The sequence below is a fragment of the Aphelocoma coerulescens genome, chromosome 1, assembly GCF_041296385.1.
Source record: "Aphelocoma coerulescens isolate FSJ_1873_10779 chromosome 1, UR_Acoe_1.0, whole genome shotgun sequence".
Taxonomy (NCBI): Eukaryota; Metazoa; Chordata; class Aves; order Passeriformes; family Corvidae; genus Aphelocoma; species Aphelocoma coerulescens.
The window spans coordinates 9,556,749-9,573,219 of record NC_091013.1 but is presented as its reverse complement, the minus strand read 5'-3'; the positions used below and the strand labels follow the sequence as shown (position 1 = coordinate 9,573,219).

The 16,471-nt window shown below is 39.6% G+C and overlaps 1 long non-coding RNA gene across 2 annotated transcripts; it reads right to left on the bottom strand.

Annotated features, from left to right (window-relative positions):
* Window positions 1–519: 519 nt before the first annotated feature.
* LOC138117849 (uncharacterized) lies at window positions 520–13,486 on the bottom strand. 2 transcript variants are annotated; one of them, XR_011154889.1, is made up of 5 exons: window positions 13,357–13,486; window positions 12,949–13,091; window positions 12,802–12,860; window positions 6,667–6,761; window positions 520–3,869 (listed from the first exon to the last, which is right to left on the bottom strand). It is a non-coding gene; the product is annotated as an uncharacterized lncRNA (long non-coding RNA). The 2 variants fall into 2 exon arrangements; XR_011154890.1 differs by lacking the exon at window positions 12,802–12,860.
* Between the last annotated feature and the right edge of the window lie 2,985 nt (window positions 13,487–16,471).

Below are 16,471 nucleotides of genomic sequence, written 5' to 3'. Positions count from 1 at the left end.
TTCTCATCCTTCTGTTTGCAGTGTTGGACTGCATTGCAGTAAGTGGCTGGCCCAGGAGGCAGGCATGCTGCATGTCTGTGCAGAAGAGACATGCCCCTGCTCTTCCTAGGACCTTGGTATAGGGACACCCTCATCTCCCTGCATTATGCCCTAGACCCCAGACTTGGCAGAACTAACCAGCACTCAAGGGTATAACCAGAAGCAAATTGAACAAAACTTTCAGATCATTGTGGTTATGGGGAAAAGTCATTCCCCAAACACCAAGTCAGGGGATTGAAAACATAAAAATTTCCATGTATTTCATGCCCATCAGATGTCAGAAACCTTTATTTTGGTCCAGTATTAAACATCTTCAGACTGGAGAAGATTCCAGGGAGACCTTATAGCACTCTTGCAGTACTAAAAGGGGGGCTAGAAAAGCCTGTTGCCTGGTCCTAAGAAAAATAGAGACAAACTATTTAGCAGTGCCTGTTGCAATAGGGTTAGTGTTGCAACTAAAAGAGGGTAGGTTTAGACTAGATATAAGGAAAGAGTTTTTTGCAATAAGGGTGGTTGAAGATGTCCCTGCTCATTGCAGTGGGGTTGGATTAGATGACCTTTGAAAGTTCCTTCCAACCCAAAACATTCTATGATTCTGTGATCTTTGTTGTCCTTTTTTAAAGCAAACCTTCCCCAGCACCTCAGGGCTTTGCACTGATGCTTCAGCCACCCAAGCCACCCAAATGAAGGTCATTTTTAAAGTTTTCTGAGACCAGCTTAGAAAGCACCAGGCCTTGGCTGGCCAGGCCCTGGTATAAAAGCTTTTGCAAGCCAGGCAACATCCGAGGTGTTTTTCAGCTGGAGACTTGAAGAGAAGTCCTCCAAATTAACAGCATATTCAGAGCAATACACTTGGCTCTAAACAAATCAAAGTCCCACAAAATGATTTGGTTTGGCAACTTAAAAAAATAAAGTACCTAAACCAACCTTAATGAAACTATCCAGAAACAAAATACTCCCAGTATTAGTTATGATCTCCTCACTGACCAAGTGCCCTTAGTGACAGCTGCTACTTCTCTATGCCAACTTCTCTTTCTCACTGTCTGGATGTGTCAGGCCAGCTCCCGTGCTGAGGGCTGCACTGGAGGGACAGAAAAAACTCCTCACAGAAGTCTCTCCATGTACAGACAAACATCCCCATAACCTTCCGTGGCCAAGCTTACAACTCACACATTTTCCCAGTTTTCATTCTCCAAAAGTATGTATTACTGAGACATGAATGGAGAAGAACTGAAGGACACATGGGAATTCATGGCAAGGGGATTGAGTTCAGAATGATTTTGCCTCTCTAAGAGAGGTTCAATACTTCTTTTAAATGATAGAAAGGGAGAACAGACTAGGAGAGAGCAATGGGTCCCTGCAGTGGTGAGGGCTGGCCAGGCTGGTCTGCTGCAGAAATGCTTCAGTGACAGCTCAGTCCAGGAAGGACAGAAAAGTGGCAGTGAATGCCCTTGTTTAATAGCACATTTTGTCAGGACTGTTTTCTAAAGGCAATTACAGGCCAATCTATCTGAAGGCTGATCTGCATTGGCATTTGATTGAAAGAAAAATATTTTCAACTGAGACCAGGGCCAAATCTATCCTCTTCTGCCACTGCTTTGAAAGACAGCTGTCAGCCTGAGTACCAACAAGTGAAATATGCACCAAAAGCCAGGACAGCCCCATGCTGGAGGTCAGAGCAGCAGCATAATCAGGAATTTGTGAGGTGATGCATGGTTTTGCAAGAAATTCACAAAGAGTAAAATAAATCTGATCTACTAAATAAATTGCATTTCCAAAATATTTTCTCAGCCCTAAAATTTACTCTGTCTGAAACAGTGCCTACAGACAACCAATTCACTCAAGTAGCACAAATGTGCTGGACACACCACGGGCTTATGGAATATTTTTCAGTGTTTATGTTGGTTCAATACAAAAGTACATAGCCTTAGAAATAGTTGATTGAATTGCATTGCCACTGCACTTTCTAGAGACCCTTTTTCCCATTTTACTGCAATTCTGTTCTCATTGCTATGGTATCCTAGTACCTGTGAGAATAATTATAACAATGTTCCCTTTAGCACAATGTTCAGAAGTATTTCACTGAGATTTTTATATGGTGTTTCCAACTTCTAGCTTTCTCCACTCACTCCTTATATCAGGAGAAATTGATATCAATCTGCTGTGAGCCAGCACAACAATTTCTTTCTGAATGGTATTATTTGAGCTTTTCTATTTACATTAATTAGGTTTATGCATTCTTTTAGCTTAGCAGACTGTGAAGAATAAGCGAAAATGGAGGAGTTTTTCCACTGCTTTCTTTTTAAATGTTTAGCACTTTATTTCTAAAATTAATTGATAGTCTGCACAGCACAAAATATATTCTTTATATTTGCTCTTTTAGCTGGCTCCAAATACATTGTATCTTCAACATCTTCCATATATATCCACAAACTGCTAACAGACGAATTCTTTCTTAAGGAGCCCAGCCCATTTCTGTTGGGATAATGAAGGCATCTAATTGAATAATTACAAATCACACTGGAATAAATGGTGCAGCTCACTAAACCATCTACTAAATTCCCTTCTGTCTGCTTTTATCAATTTCATTAAACAAAGTCTCCATTTGTTTATCTTGAATTATATCTTTTAATACCTAAAACAGAAACAGTGAAAGATTTTTCCTATTTTCCCATCCTCATTTTCATGAAGCACTACTTAGAGGGATAGGATTAATCAATTCTCTGATAGCAGCTTTCTTTAGAGTGATTTCAATCCAGCTGAAGGATAACTGCCCTTCCGTTTTTTGATGATAATAAACAACACTGCATGTTATTTTCACTAAGCCTTCCCAACCTATTGTTTACAACCATGCCTCCTTCTGCCCCTCTGGTTTTGAAAGCAAAAGTCCCTGTTAGAAAGTACATTTTTAATGTATTCCTTTTTTTTCTTTTCTTTTTTTATTTCTGGTATATTTTCTTCTTTAGAGGGAACTGTAAAAAGAGAAAAATTTGATCTGAAATTTCCACAGACCTTCTAAGGTTATGTTGATGATACTTATTCAATCACCATCATTGCCAGCATGTTCAAAAAAAAGGTTAAGGTAGGTGAGAAAAAACCCAGTCAGTCTCTCTGCTGTAGGATGATTAAACCCCCCATGAAATAGATGAGATCACAGAAATGGAATGAAACTGAATGAATGAACATGTAGTAACAACACACAGGTTATTTAAAAGAGTATTTGTGGAAGACAATGCAAACATCACCAGTTTTCTGAAACTGTCCATAGCATTTAGTTTATATAGAAAGAGACAATGCTTTATTCCTCACTGTTAAGATTTCAACTCTCCAAGGCTTCGCAAAGTTTTCAAACATGTCATAATGCATCTGCTCCATGTCTCTTGCAGAAAAGCTGTGCTCCATGACATGCAGTTTAAACAGTGATTTTTTTTTTTTTTACTGATATTTCACAGTCAACTGTATGGCCAAAGGGCAGTTCTGATCTTGTCTGAACTCTTAAGTAGGGAAAAAAATGTCATTTTTTCTTCTCACCAGTACTGTGTGGTATTCTTCCCTCTCAGCTTGCTTAAGCTCCACTCAGAGAATCACAAATTACTAAGCTTCATTGCTGCTTTCCAGTTTGAGGCACACATGCTGTAGTTTGCCTTTCCTCTTCATGTGAGAGGCCTATCCTTGCATTCATGAAAAGAAGAAAGACAATGAAACCTTGTAGTTGAATACTCAGAGCTGGGAAAATTGGAGCAAACTGCTGTTAAGTTTGAAATTTGAAAATAGTCCAGTAGTTGAAATTTCAGGTTGAACTGAATAGCATCTCATAAATATTCATGGCCCTGGACAGAATGAAAAGGAAAGTAAAAAGTTAACATGAAGACATTACCTCTAAGAAAAGCAACGTGTCATGGAGGCCCATTTTATTAAATTGTTTCCACAGAGTCTAAGTTCTCTTTGCAGACCCTATAATAGGTACCTTTTCTTGTAACTAAAAATGACCACAGGAATCAGAATACATAGAAGCAGAGAACTCTTGTTCCCAGCAAAAGGAAATTTCTGAGGGAAAATAAATGACTTGCACAACAGGAATTTGCAGACTTGCTAGAGACGACTACACTGACCTTAAAGTTACCTCTCTTTTCTCTCTGGCCTATGATTGCCATTCTTGTGTAATTATCAGAGATATTTGAAGTAATGCTACAATTTTTTAAAGCTATTGCATTGATAACAGCAAAAGTGTTCTTTTTCAAGCTTAGCAAATGAAGCACTGGATAATAGTACAAGGAACTTTTTACCACTAGGTCATCATTAACTTGATCTGGTCAAAAACACGACAGAAAAATGTTGACATCCAATTAACAGTGCATATATATTCCAAGTATGTGGTTTTAGCCCAGATTCTTTTCACAAGATGAGAAACAATCAATTTAATTGGACACCCAGCTTGCCAGTCTTGATAATCTTTAGCACATAATCTTTTATTTTGATTGCAAGCGCTTTAGGGGAGACACTGTTTATTACTGTGCTTGAAAAATTCTGCACCATCATCCTGGTGAGTGTTGTGTCTGTCACAGACTTGGAACAATTTACTGTGCTATACTTATAATTGGAGACAAACAAAAGAGCTGGTTTTAACAACTATCAAGCTACTACCTTGAAGAAGCATATGATGTGTAACTGTTATACATAAATTATTAAAAACTCACACTAAGTGTAGAGGTTCATCTTTTGTTTCACGCAGATTCTGAGTTGGTCCAAAACAGTTTGCCTGTCTCCTGTTATCATGTAGAAAAATCTTTTGGAAGCAAACAAATCTGTCTCTAACAGAGTATGAAGAAAGAAGTAAAAATGCCAGTCTCTGAGCCTTAGAGGTCTACCAGTATTTTTGTACTAATGAGAGATAATGCAAAACTTTTAGCAGATTCCAGTCACATGAATGTCTATGGTGCAGAAGATTGCTGGCTCGCACTAAAAAAACTGCATACACAACCAAATGCTTAATTCAACTAAATTAAGTAGGTATCAGAATTTAGAGAAACTGAAAGAAATTATCTACTGCATGCATGGGAATTTTCTCAGGTAACATTTGTTTTCATCTCCACAGTAACATACCTTATTAACTCATCATCTGAGATACACTTAGGTTTGCTGGGCACAAGAGGGCCAATAAAACCAAATGTTCTAAGCCTTGTTTGACATATGCAAAGAAATTTTTCTCTAATCAGAAGATCTGTTGAAATAAAACCACATCTGATAAACATCAGATAAACATGGCTTCGGTTTTATGGCTCTCACAATGAGCTAGAGAAGGAGGGGACTAATCAGACTTTGGGGACGGTGTGAATTTGACAGTGACTGAGAGAGGGAAAAAAGGAGGGGATTAAAAAAGTAGTGACCGAATAACCATGAGTCATGGGAAAGGAACAACCATTTCAACATCAATTCATGACTACAGGGGTCTTTAATTTTGGAAAGTGAGTAACAACTGGGTGAAGGAGGGAAGTCAAAGCAGTGGTGAGATGAGAAGGCAGGGCTACCGATTGCAAACACAGAGTGGAGAGGGTTGGAGGGAAGAGTGATTAGCTTTGCTGGCAGGCACAGGAGCCAGGACTGCAGGATTCTTCAAACTCTTTTTCTTTTTGAAATCCGTCTTTTGATGATACTGCCAGTAATTAAGGTCACCACACTAGGGCATTTAGTGTTTGCCATGAGGAAAATCATCCTGAATTTGACAAACAGCATTTGTGTTTGTCTTAACTCCTCATCAAACAAGACCTAGAATTTTGACTCAGCTGCAGGAAAAATTTTTCTTGCCTCTCTGAAAACTCAGAAGAGCAGATACTCTCACAAAATTTCCAACATACACATGCCTTCAGAAATATCAGCGGAGACTATTTCCAAAGACTCCATTTCAGTACCAGAGGTTTAACTTCAGAAAGAAAAAAGTATAAATATGAGATGGAGGATATGATTACAAAAAAACCCCATGCTCTTTATAGGCTTACTAATTTAAATACAGTGCCACAATACATGGTTTAGAACAGAGTTTTCACTGCCCAGCCTAAAACATAAGTAAAGAAAATTTGTATCTGCTACAAAATACTTGTTAGATATACCTTAAATGGCATCTGTGTACACAATGCTATTTCTAATGCAACTGTCTTTCTGTCTACTAGATTACTGTTCAGACAGGAGAGGAAGATGGCACCAGAGAACAAATGAAATGTTATTCATGGAAAATAACATACAACAGCCTCAGTCTCTCTTAAGATAAGATATCTTAAGATAAGATGGAAAATTCTTGAGTTTAATAGGTGGAGCATCTTCAACTCATTAAAGCCACTGGCATTTTGTGAGGGTGATTCTCTCATTTCTTTCTAATCATCTCTTCTCCCAACACCTCCATCATCAGCAGAACTGGTTCACAGCTCAGCAGCTCTATGTAAAGCATAACTGGCTCCTCAGAAGCCTACTGGAATTAGGAGTCAGCCTGGGCTCTTAAGAGGAATATCTCTTGAAAAGAAAATTGCATCAAATGATTTATTGGCACTATTCATGTTAAAAACCAGGGGAATAAAAATCGCTTTTAAATAAGAATAGGCTTCAGACTACAGATTCAACTAGATCCATACTCACAGCTTCAGTTTCAATGTGTGATCTTGCTAAGCACACGGAGATCTCCAAAAGACATCTCTTAGTAGGACATGCAGGGTACATTTTTAAAGCTGGTTCTACAAAGGAAAGCACAGCTCCTGAGAGGGAACAGGTTTTGCAACCACAGAAGTACTTTCTCTATCTTTAATGAAAAAGAAGACAAGAATGTAGGACAGTAGCTTTGCATTAAATATAACTTTTAAAAGTATATCTTTCTCTGAACAGCAACAGCAATTAAGCATCACTATAGCCTCACTTGAACTCCCCGTTCAAATATCCTACTTTTCAGTGTTTTAAGAGACTTTTCTTTCCTCATTGTCTTGACAACACAGAGCCTAATAAAGTTTTAGTCCATGACCTAGGCTCCTGGATACTACCTGCTGATAACAGATATTATCAGCTAGGTGTGTATTTCTATCCAGCAGAATATTTTAATAAACAAGATGTTCCAGTTTAAGAATATTGGCAGAAAAGCTGAAACTTATCATGTGAAACACTTCATAAACAGGATTGTTGTGAGGATGAAGAGATGAAAAGTTGCATATTAGTATTTGTTACTGAAGAGAAATCTTCATTAGATGGGTTTACTCACTAGATTAAAGTTGTGATATGAGGACATGACAAAGAAGGAGGAGCAAAAGGATTTTTAGTTAAATGGTAAGAACTAAATGAAAATTATTATATCCTTTGAATAGGATTGGAAGGAGTCCACAGATTCTTGGGTTGATTAAACAGTGCTCTCATCTCTGTTGTTATCATTCTTATGAGAATTTTCCCATTTTCCAAATAAATCCATCCCAGATCTTTCAGATCTGTTTTCTAACTGTGGACTGTAGCTCTTTGCTTGGGCAGAGCTTTGCTGAAGCCCTGACCTTGCCCTGCTCAGCACTGCACAGTGCTGGTTTCCACCCCATCCACTTAGCTGGAGATCCTTTTTCCAGTTCTCCTAGGGAATAAGATGTAGACACTCAGAGCTATTTTTTATCCTATGCTTTCTGCCACCTTCTTATCACCCATTCTTTCTTTCCTCCTTCCTCTCAATTTTTTGTCTGGGATTTTTTGAACACAAAGGAAAACTTGTATATGCAACAAAATACCAGATGTACCCAGAGCAGACAAAAGGTTGGAGAGTCGATGTAACAAAATTTTGGCCAATCAAAACTCATGGCTGCAATTTTGAACTACCTGTACAGATTTTATTGGTCTGTTTAGAGTCTGTGGGAGGTATTTGACAAGCAAGGGTGCTCACACAGCTATTCCCTCCTCTTTTTCCTGTTCCTTTGAAAGTGCCTTGAACAGATTTCTCAAAACACCACTAGTATCAGGCACCTACTCACCGTGTATCTTCCCAAGCCATTAATCACAGTCATGTGCAATTTAAAGCAGTTCCTGGTCTTTTTCCCTGAAATGAGTCACTCTTTTCATGAATATTATTGGTCATGAATCACAGTGATTTCCAGCCATGTCATCAATTATAAACACAGCTAATTGAAGTGCCAGTAGAGTTGCCTCTCTTCAGTGAGGCTCCTGCCACGAATTTCACTGGCCATCAATCACTGTATTGTCAAAAGAAGAGACTCCCCTTCACTCCCCTCTGCTGACCTGAAGCCAAGGCACCAGTATTGGCCTCCTGAAGTTAGCAGGCTATGTGATATCATAAATGCACATCTAATCAGTTAACCAAGCAAAATGCTGCCTCTCTCTGTGCCTATACTGCTTTCAAATCTCAGATCAGGTTGTCAGACCTTTGCATTAGACTGGCATCATCAGGGAAATCAGCAGAGCTTCCTCTCCAGCCTTAAGGCCTCATGCTGAGTCAATATTCTCCACACTTTTTACAGGGGAGAGACAGAGATGCTGCTATCTAAAATGTGATTTTGTTTTCTCAGACACATAAAAAGTGCTGCCTCCATGCTGTTTGTGAGTGCTTTTGGGATGTATGCTGCTGCACAAATGATAAGTACTAGCCAAAATCTATCACTTTTGTTTCTTAGTGATAGAATTCATGGGAAATAGATCTTGTGCTGGACTGTGAGCAAGAGAAAGAAAGACTGAGAATTTGAATTGTTCCTTGCAAAAGAGCACGGAAATGGATTACCTCTGCTGCCTGTAACTTTAAACACAAAGCAGTGTGAGAGCAGAGAATTCAGTAATTCTTCTGGATGTTGTGTAAGAGAAAACACAGTAAAAAAAATTGGAAGGCTGAATTTGTTTCCACTTTGATGGTGAAGTATCAATCTACAAGTGACAGAAGAAATGTGCACTAATGTGAATGAATTCCTCAACTCTTACAACACCCACTTGTCACCCACACGAACACATTAATTGCAATGCAACCAATTTTACTTTCATAAATTGTGTTGATACACAATCAGCCTGTTGCTTTCAGAACCAAGACTACCAGATAATGCCACTTCCTACCCAGTTCACTGCTTCTGGTAGCTACAGTCACTTCCATCACTTTCAGCTGTGAAGTTCAGCCAAATGTGAATGATCCCTTCACCTATTTATGGTGCCATTGATTGTTCCAGACAGAACCAGCTATCACCATCTCTCTTAACCACTAAACCATGACCTTCACTCTTCACCTCTGGTTTTCACTGACCAAGAATTTTTCCTCATGACTTCCTAACATTACCATTGATTCTTTTAACTACTCCAGTTCTCTTAATCATTCTTTCAATAGCCTGGAAATCTGAGGCTTGTCCCTCATCCCTCTAGGGTATCTAGTCCTCACAGGCACCAACAGAACTGCAAGACGCCTGTGGTGTATCTTTAATGCCAGGTCTGCACAGTAAGACATGGCATGCATGGTCTGGCAAAGCCAGGCACCTTGGTGTCTGAAGGATGCTTCGAGATGCACCTGCTCAAGAGCCATCCCACAAGGGACTCCATTGAGGCAGCCAACAGTAATTACAGATTTCAACAAAGCTGGAGTAGGTGGTTTATACAGGCAATTGCAGAGCTGTCTACAGCCTGCTGGTTTTGTCCTGTTTTTAGAGGCCTCCATATGAATCCCTCCTTCCCCTTCAAAGCTCATCTAAACATGGTTTACTTCTGGTCCTTAGTGTTCTACTGCTTAAATTTGGACTTTTCTGGTCTACTAGTCTTCATAGCAGCCCAGTCACTCACAAACTGCTGATGAGTAATGAGTATTTTAGACCAAACCACTACACCCTGTCAACCGAGTGAGTGGTCTCAGCTGGGTTACCCACAACAGTCAGCAACTAACAAAATTCTAACTCTCCCTACTGCAGCAGACCCTCCAGAGCACCATGAGAGAACACTTCCCTATATATTATCAGTACCTCATCCTTTTTGGTTGGCATTAGTACAGGAAGGGGACTGGGAAGAGATTTGACAAAAGTATTTTTGGAGCCATTTTCTTGGGCGAATGGGAGTAATTATCTTATGTGAACTCAAAAGATGATCAGGCAAGAACTACAAGTCAACTGCACATGCATGTAAGAAGCACTCTGTACAGGACCAAATGCCAATATTTCCAGTAAGCCAGACATTAGTAAGCTGAGCAGAATGAGTTATGATTGTCCATTATGAACAAAAGAACTCTCTGGTCATCTAAACCTTTTTCCAGTACCTAATTTAACCATTCTCCATACCTTCCAAAGTGAATGAGACAGTAAATTGCTCACTTTCCCCAGAGAAGTTCATGAGAGGTACTGTAACTATATTAGAATACAGATTCAGAAATGACAATTCATGTGACCTTTTCCTCCGTTTGCCTCGTGAATAAATATCCATTAGTTTAACAATAATGCAGATGATGACAGGCTATTGCCTGTTTTCAATTCTCCTGAAGCATTAAGCTTACTGGAAAAAAAAATATTCTGAACATTTTAATATAAGAGCTATGAAAAAAAGAAATCATTATTAGTCTAGGGATAACCTAAGTCCCATACCTGAAATATTTTGCATTTTGCAAAAGAAAGAACTCTTGACTCAGTCTCAACAAAGGGTAAATGACTTTATACTTAATTTCAAATAGATAAGGTCTGTCAAGATTAGAATAAGATTATTTAATGTCTCCTTTGTTTTTCCTCAAATTGATATAGTACATCCCATGACACAAAATCAATAGTGTCTAAAAAATGTAGACTGAACAGTCTCCAAGAAAATAAGAGAAATAGGAATTATGAATGTGTCACACAGAACTCCCAGTACATGCAATTTAGAAGTAAAAGACAATGTGCTTTGGTGCAGAGGTCATCACCAGGCAGAACCCAGTGGATTACACTCCTCTGGTGGGGAAAGCTGCAAAATACTGGACTACAACAACTTCATTGAGAGCCTGGGAAGGAGAAGCACTGAGACCTCTCCTCCCACTGATACTGTTACTGCTCTCATAGAGTGCCTGTCCCCTTAAGTCTCATCTGCAGTAATCCCAAAAACTATCTCTCTCCTATCCACCTGCTGCAAGGTTTTAACACATGAAAATTAATAATAAATGTGAGACAAGGGCCACTCATTTGGAAGTAAAGAAATCCTTGTCCAATCTGCTTGAGTCTACACAGAAAATGATTAATGATTACTTAGAATATATAGATTTATATCAATTATAAACATCTCCAGATAATCTCCCCTATAGAAGTGCAATGCAAGGATACGTAGCTTTGAGCATGATATACTAAAATCTTGTCCTGCATCTATTTTTGGTACTAAGTTAAATATCTCCCACTGCTTTGTTCAGCTGATATATCTGTTTTTTTTCTGATGGATGCAGATAACTGGTTTCCATGTTTGGGAACTACAAGCTGAAATTGCTCTTCTGTTACTTTTTGTTTCTTTTCTTCTTTGTACACGTGTCTATTTTGCTTCCTTTACTCATCAAATGATTTTAGAAAAAGGTTGTGCAGTCAGAGCTGATTTAAGGGGGAAGGGTGGTTTAAAACTTAAAAAAAAAAAAAAAAAAAAAAAGGACTGTACAATATTCAGTCTGATCACTTCTCAGTAAATGTGCCATAACAAAGTATCTACTGTCATAAGGAAATCCTCTATCTCCAGCTGGGTGCTTCTGGGTTTCTGAGGATGCCAGACTGTCATTAAGCCTTGGATTAGTATTTATTTTTTCACTTGTTATTACTCTCTCCTATTCCCTTTGGCATAGTTCACCTACCCAGGAAACCCTGAACCATTAAAGACATTTCCTTGCCTCCCACTAACCAGGCTGGTCTCATTACATGGCTTTAAGCTTTTCCAAGATCAGAGCTTTTGGTTACACCTTTGAATCAGGAGAGGCCCTTTTGTAGGTAAGGCAGCCTGCACAATAGGCTGTGATCCTGGCCTGCAGCCCCTCACAGCACTATAAGGTGTGCAAATAGTAGTGGTGAAAGTCACAGCAGAAGAGATACCTTCTAACAGAAAAAGACAAACCTAAACAAAGACAAAATACACAGAAAACTGCATTCCTTGATGATTATTTGAATGATTTAGCAGGTGGTTTCCCCTTACAGCAAGAAATGGCATATAACAGATAAGCAGCTGTAAAAAAAAGAAAGCTTCACTGACTATATGCACCACTGGAGCTTGTTGCAGATGTACATTTTTAGAAAATTATGTCCTTAGCATTCCTATTTTTGCTGGTGTTTGTATAATGAGTATTGTGTTCTAATTTATTTTTAATGCACAACTTACCCCTCACTGCCAGCCGTTCTTTGAATAAAATGTTGCTTCTCTGTGAGTATTTCTGCATAAATATTTTATAACTGAACTAAATAAAAAATCACCTTATAACTACCGGAGGTTAAACTGCTGGAAAAGTGCAACTATTCCATTCTGCTTTCACATTTATTCCCGTTAATTTGTAAGGAAATCTTGAGGCAAACTCTGAATTCTACTCTAGATTGTACTAAATGACAAGACAGTAAGTTCATTTTCAACATGAACAGGAATGAAACACGAACTGTTACTGATACAGGGCACCTGCGCTATAATTTAAATTAAGGAAAAATGGCTGCAGACCCATTTACACCTGGTATAAAAAAACCAAACAGCTTTCTACACCATATAGACTCTGTAGTCCCTGAGCCCCTTTGAAAGCAGGATGTGCTGAAACAACACACACATATATTTTTTTATTTATAATGCAAGAGAAATTACCAGCACAGAAAATGATAAAGAATCCATTTTATGATCAAACTGAATGCTGCTTCAACACACTGAAAAAAAAAAATAAAATCAATTTTGTGTCAGTAATGTGTATCTGTATTTGGTTTAAAACAAGTATTTGAAAAGTAGGCCACTTACCATCTGAATTCTTGTTGTATCAACACAAAGGAAGAAAAAGAAAATGATGAAGATGCAAAGGTGTTTAGGGAATACACCTGTGAGGACTCTATTGCTCATTTATTTATCTTTATGATTGAGAAAGTCCAAATAAAATTATTTCCCTAAAATTAATAAGAGAATAGGGACTTCTAAACAAGCTTCATTACAGAATGTAAACAAACTCTGCAAGCACAAGCATACAAACTGTCATCAGTATAAAAGCACAAAAGAAAAAAGAGAATTGCTTCTAATCACAACTAATGCTAGTTGGGGAAGTCTGTTGCTGAGGGCACGGCAGCCAGGAAAACAAAAGAAGCCCGGAGGTCTGGCTGCACCCTCTGGTTCCAGCAGCTTCCACACAAGAGGGGCAGAGAGTGAGCTCCTCACCCAAGGGAGCTACTCCTGGTCTGGTTGTCAGGCACACACACACAGAGGCAAGGAAGGACAGAGGGGACTCCTCCTGTAGGTGCCACACAAAAGTTTATGACCACGAAGGGACTAGGGACAAACAGCCAAAAATAACTCAGGGGCCAGGGATTTTATAATGAGGGAGGGAAGGGCAGGGATAAGGGCTACTGCCAATGGGACAAAGGGAAGGAGGCGCGGTTGAAGCTGAGGGAACCAATGGGAACAACACATAGGAGGGATCAAGGGAAGTAACCAGTGGGATGCTGAGGAGTACAGAACTTTCTAGAACTAATACATAGTTACTAAGGGAAATGAGCATTTATAATTTTAGGCATAAATCAGGGAGGCGAAAACATTAACCAATCAGCTTGAAATACACAAATCACTAAACTGGGGGATGATGGGTTCTCACCCTAACAACAGACTGGGTTGCTAGACATTGGTGCCTGAGCACCAAACATTGGGTTCTACTGTTTCATCTGAGGTCAGGGTGGCTGCAGCAACCACATGCAGCACGCCACATGTTGCCACTGCTGAATGTGATCCTTTTTCTTCATTTATCATCAGAATAAAAATCCCATAACTAATGTACTTAATCAGTTTTGCCACAATGAGTAAATGCCTCAAGGGTCTATGTATCAGTTCCTTTTCACAGGAAAGATTTACTAGAAGTTTGATTAAATGAAACTGAAATATATTTGTTTTGCTCTAAACTATAGGATGAGACCAGCATCCTCTTCAGAAGCCAGGAGAATCCGGCCCTCAGCCCCTGTAGACAGGGTCAACTGCATTTTGTGATAAATAATTATTACAAACTCAGGGTACCTTGGAAAATTTGCTAAAGCAAAGATCTGCTTAATGTAAGAAATCCATTTATGAAGAAAAGTCAGTAAAGATCATAGTGAGTTCACTGTCATGAGGAATACAAATCTCTCTAATCAGAGCAGAAAGCCTAACTGGCATGATGAAGGCTTCCAGTGTAGCTTGGAGTGCTACTTAATATTATGCAGACACACAAGCACTGAAATGAAACAGCTTTTCTTTGCTGTCTGCCTTGTTAATGAGCATGTTCCTCCATCTTAAATAATAACTACGGCCTCTGCCAGGTCTTGGATGACCTGGGTCTGGGTTTAGTGTGTCTTCCCTGAAATGCTGAAGCATCTGTCAAGGGAAATGGAAAATAATGTCCTGTCTTTAGAAAGTGCCGAACAGAGTAGGTGGTAAATGAGTTACACTGCATCCTTCCAGCTAATGAGTAACATAGGCTTAACCAGACAGGAGAAGAGCTTTGCTCCTTAAAGAGAGAAAAATCCATAACAGGAAAACCAGTGTCCTCCCCCAGACTAAATGGATAAGAATTAATCCCCTTTCCTTGTTACAGGAAAGTATACTTGCTGTGCGTCAGCACAAGCACGTTTCACCCTGAAGCTGAATTGCCTATCTGCCAATACCAGCTTGGGCTTCTGGGCAGGGAGGCCTCACTGGATTTAAACTGGACTTGACCACACTTAAACTGAAAGTATTTACTCTGCTTACTCCTTCTGACAACTCCCTTCTTTGCTAGGTGTCCTCATCCCAATTCCTGCTCTTGGCTCCCCATATGAGGCCCTTTCCACAAGTTACTCTGCTTCTTTATCCCTGTTACCCACTTACTACTTAGGCTGCTGTGCTGTGATACTGGCTTTTCAAGGTAAGTGCAGCAATCCACAGATGCTTTTGGCATGAGAACTCTCCTTCTTTGTCATCTTCATGAGGAGTTAGCAAGCATTAGATAAACTGTTTAACCCAGGCCCTCTAGGTATAGTTGGGTTTATTCAGTGTTTTGCCACAGCAAGAATAGTTCATCCAAATTTTTAACTTCTTTTAAAAGCACAATAGTTGTGTGTGAAATGCAAATGAAACTTCTTTAGGTTAGTTAATTATTATTAATGTTCTTCATACTCCTTTACCCTAACCACATATCCCTAGCATATGGACTGCCTCTTTGTAGGACTTTTCTAGGGTTCTTTTTAATATCGACTTAAAAACATGCATGTACAATTTCAGCAATCAGTGTTAAAATGCAGCCTTATATATAGCAGTGTTGGCACAGCAAAACACAGGGTAACCTGGGGTGCAGGAGTTGCAATGTGTGGCCTGTGGGGAAAACAATGAGACCCTCACAAAACAGCTTTCCCAAAGAAAAAAATGCTTGAAGCTACATTCTCACTCCATATTCTGTACCTGAGTGTTTCAGAAATAGCCTTGAACTCATGGCACCACTAAGCAATTACAGCCATAAAGTAGTTTCCAAACAACTTTCCAGGTACATGACAGACCTGAACATGCTTTGAATTAATCTCCAGACCTTCACAAATACTTTGGAAACATTATGGAGAAGAGGTGTGCAGCAGTGGGTCTTTTCCGTAAATAACTTCCTGGACCCTGTGGATATACAGAATCTTCATACTCATTAAATTACTTTCATGTGTAGCTGCAAGGATTTAGGGGCAGACACTAACAGAAGCACCGCTGGCATAGGTGAAGCTGTCTGGGCATCAGAGTAGCTGGAAACTCCAGAGCTCGCTGGAAACTCCAGAGCTCACTGAGCAGGGTTAGCACAAATCTAGATGTTAACAGACTTGAAAGATAAGGCTCATTTGCTGCCCCTTCAGGCTCCCAGAGTTTCTCGTTGGTGAGGAGGAGACTGTGAAATGAGGCTTGCACTTCTGAGGAAAATATACCCATAGGCTGCTGCACTGAGGAAAGCAGAAATTAACAGCTGTAGAGCTGTTTAGAACTGTAAGTGCTGGAACAGCTTATGATGCTACTGGCACTGGAATGGAGGTATTCACACAGCAGTTTCAGAGCACCTGCCCTGTTCTGTGTGCATGAGTTCCCACTCTGGATGGCTCAGAGATGCCAGTGTCCCTCCAGTCATTGCAGAGACTTGTCTGGGCACTGCTCTAGCTGCACTGGTTTACAGCAAGGAAGTCTCAGGTTCAGGTCTTAGTCTTCACTCCTGATCAACCACACCACTGTACGCTCTGGCTTCATTTTGGCACACCAGCTGGCCCTCCAGAGCAGAGCATGGATATTTGAATCCACGTCCAGT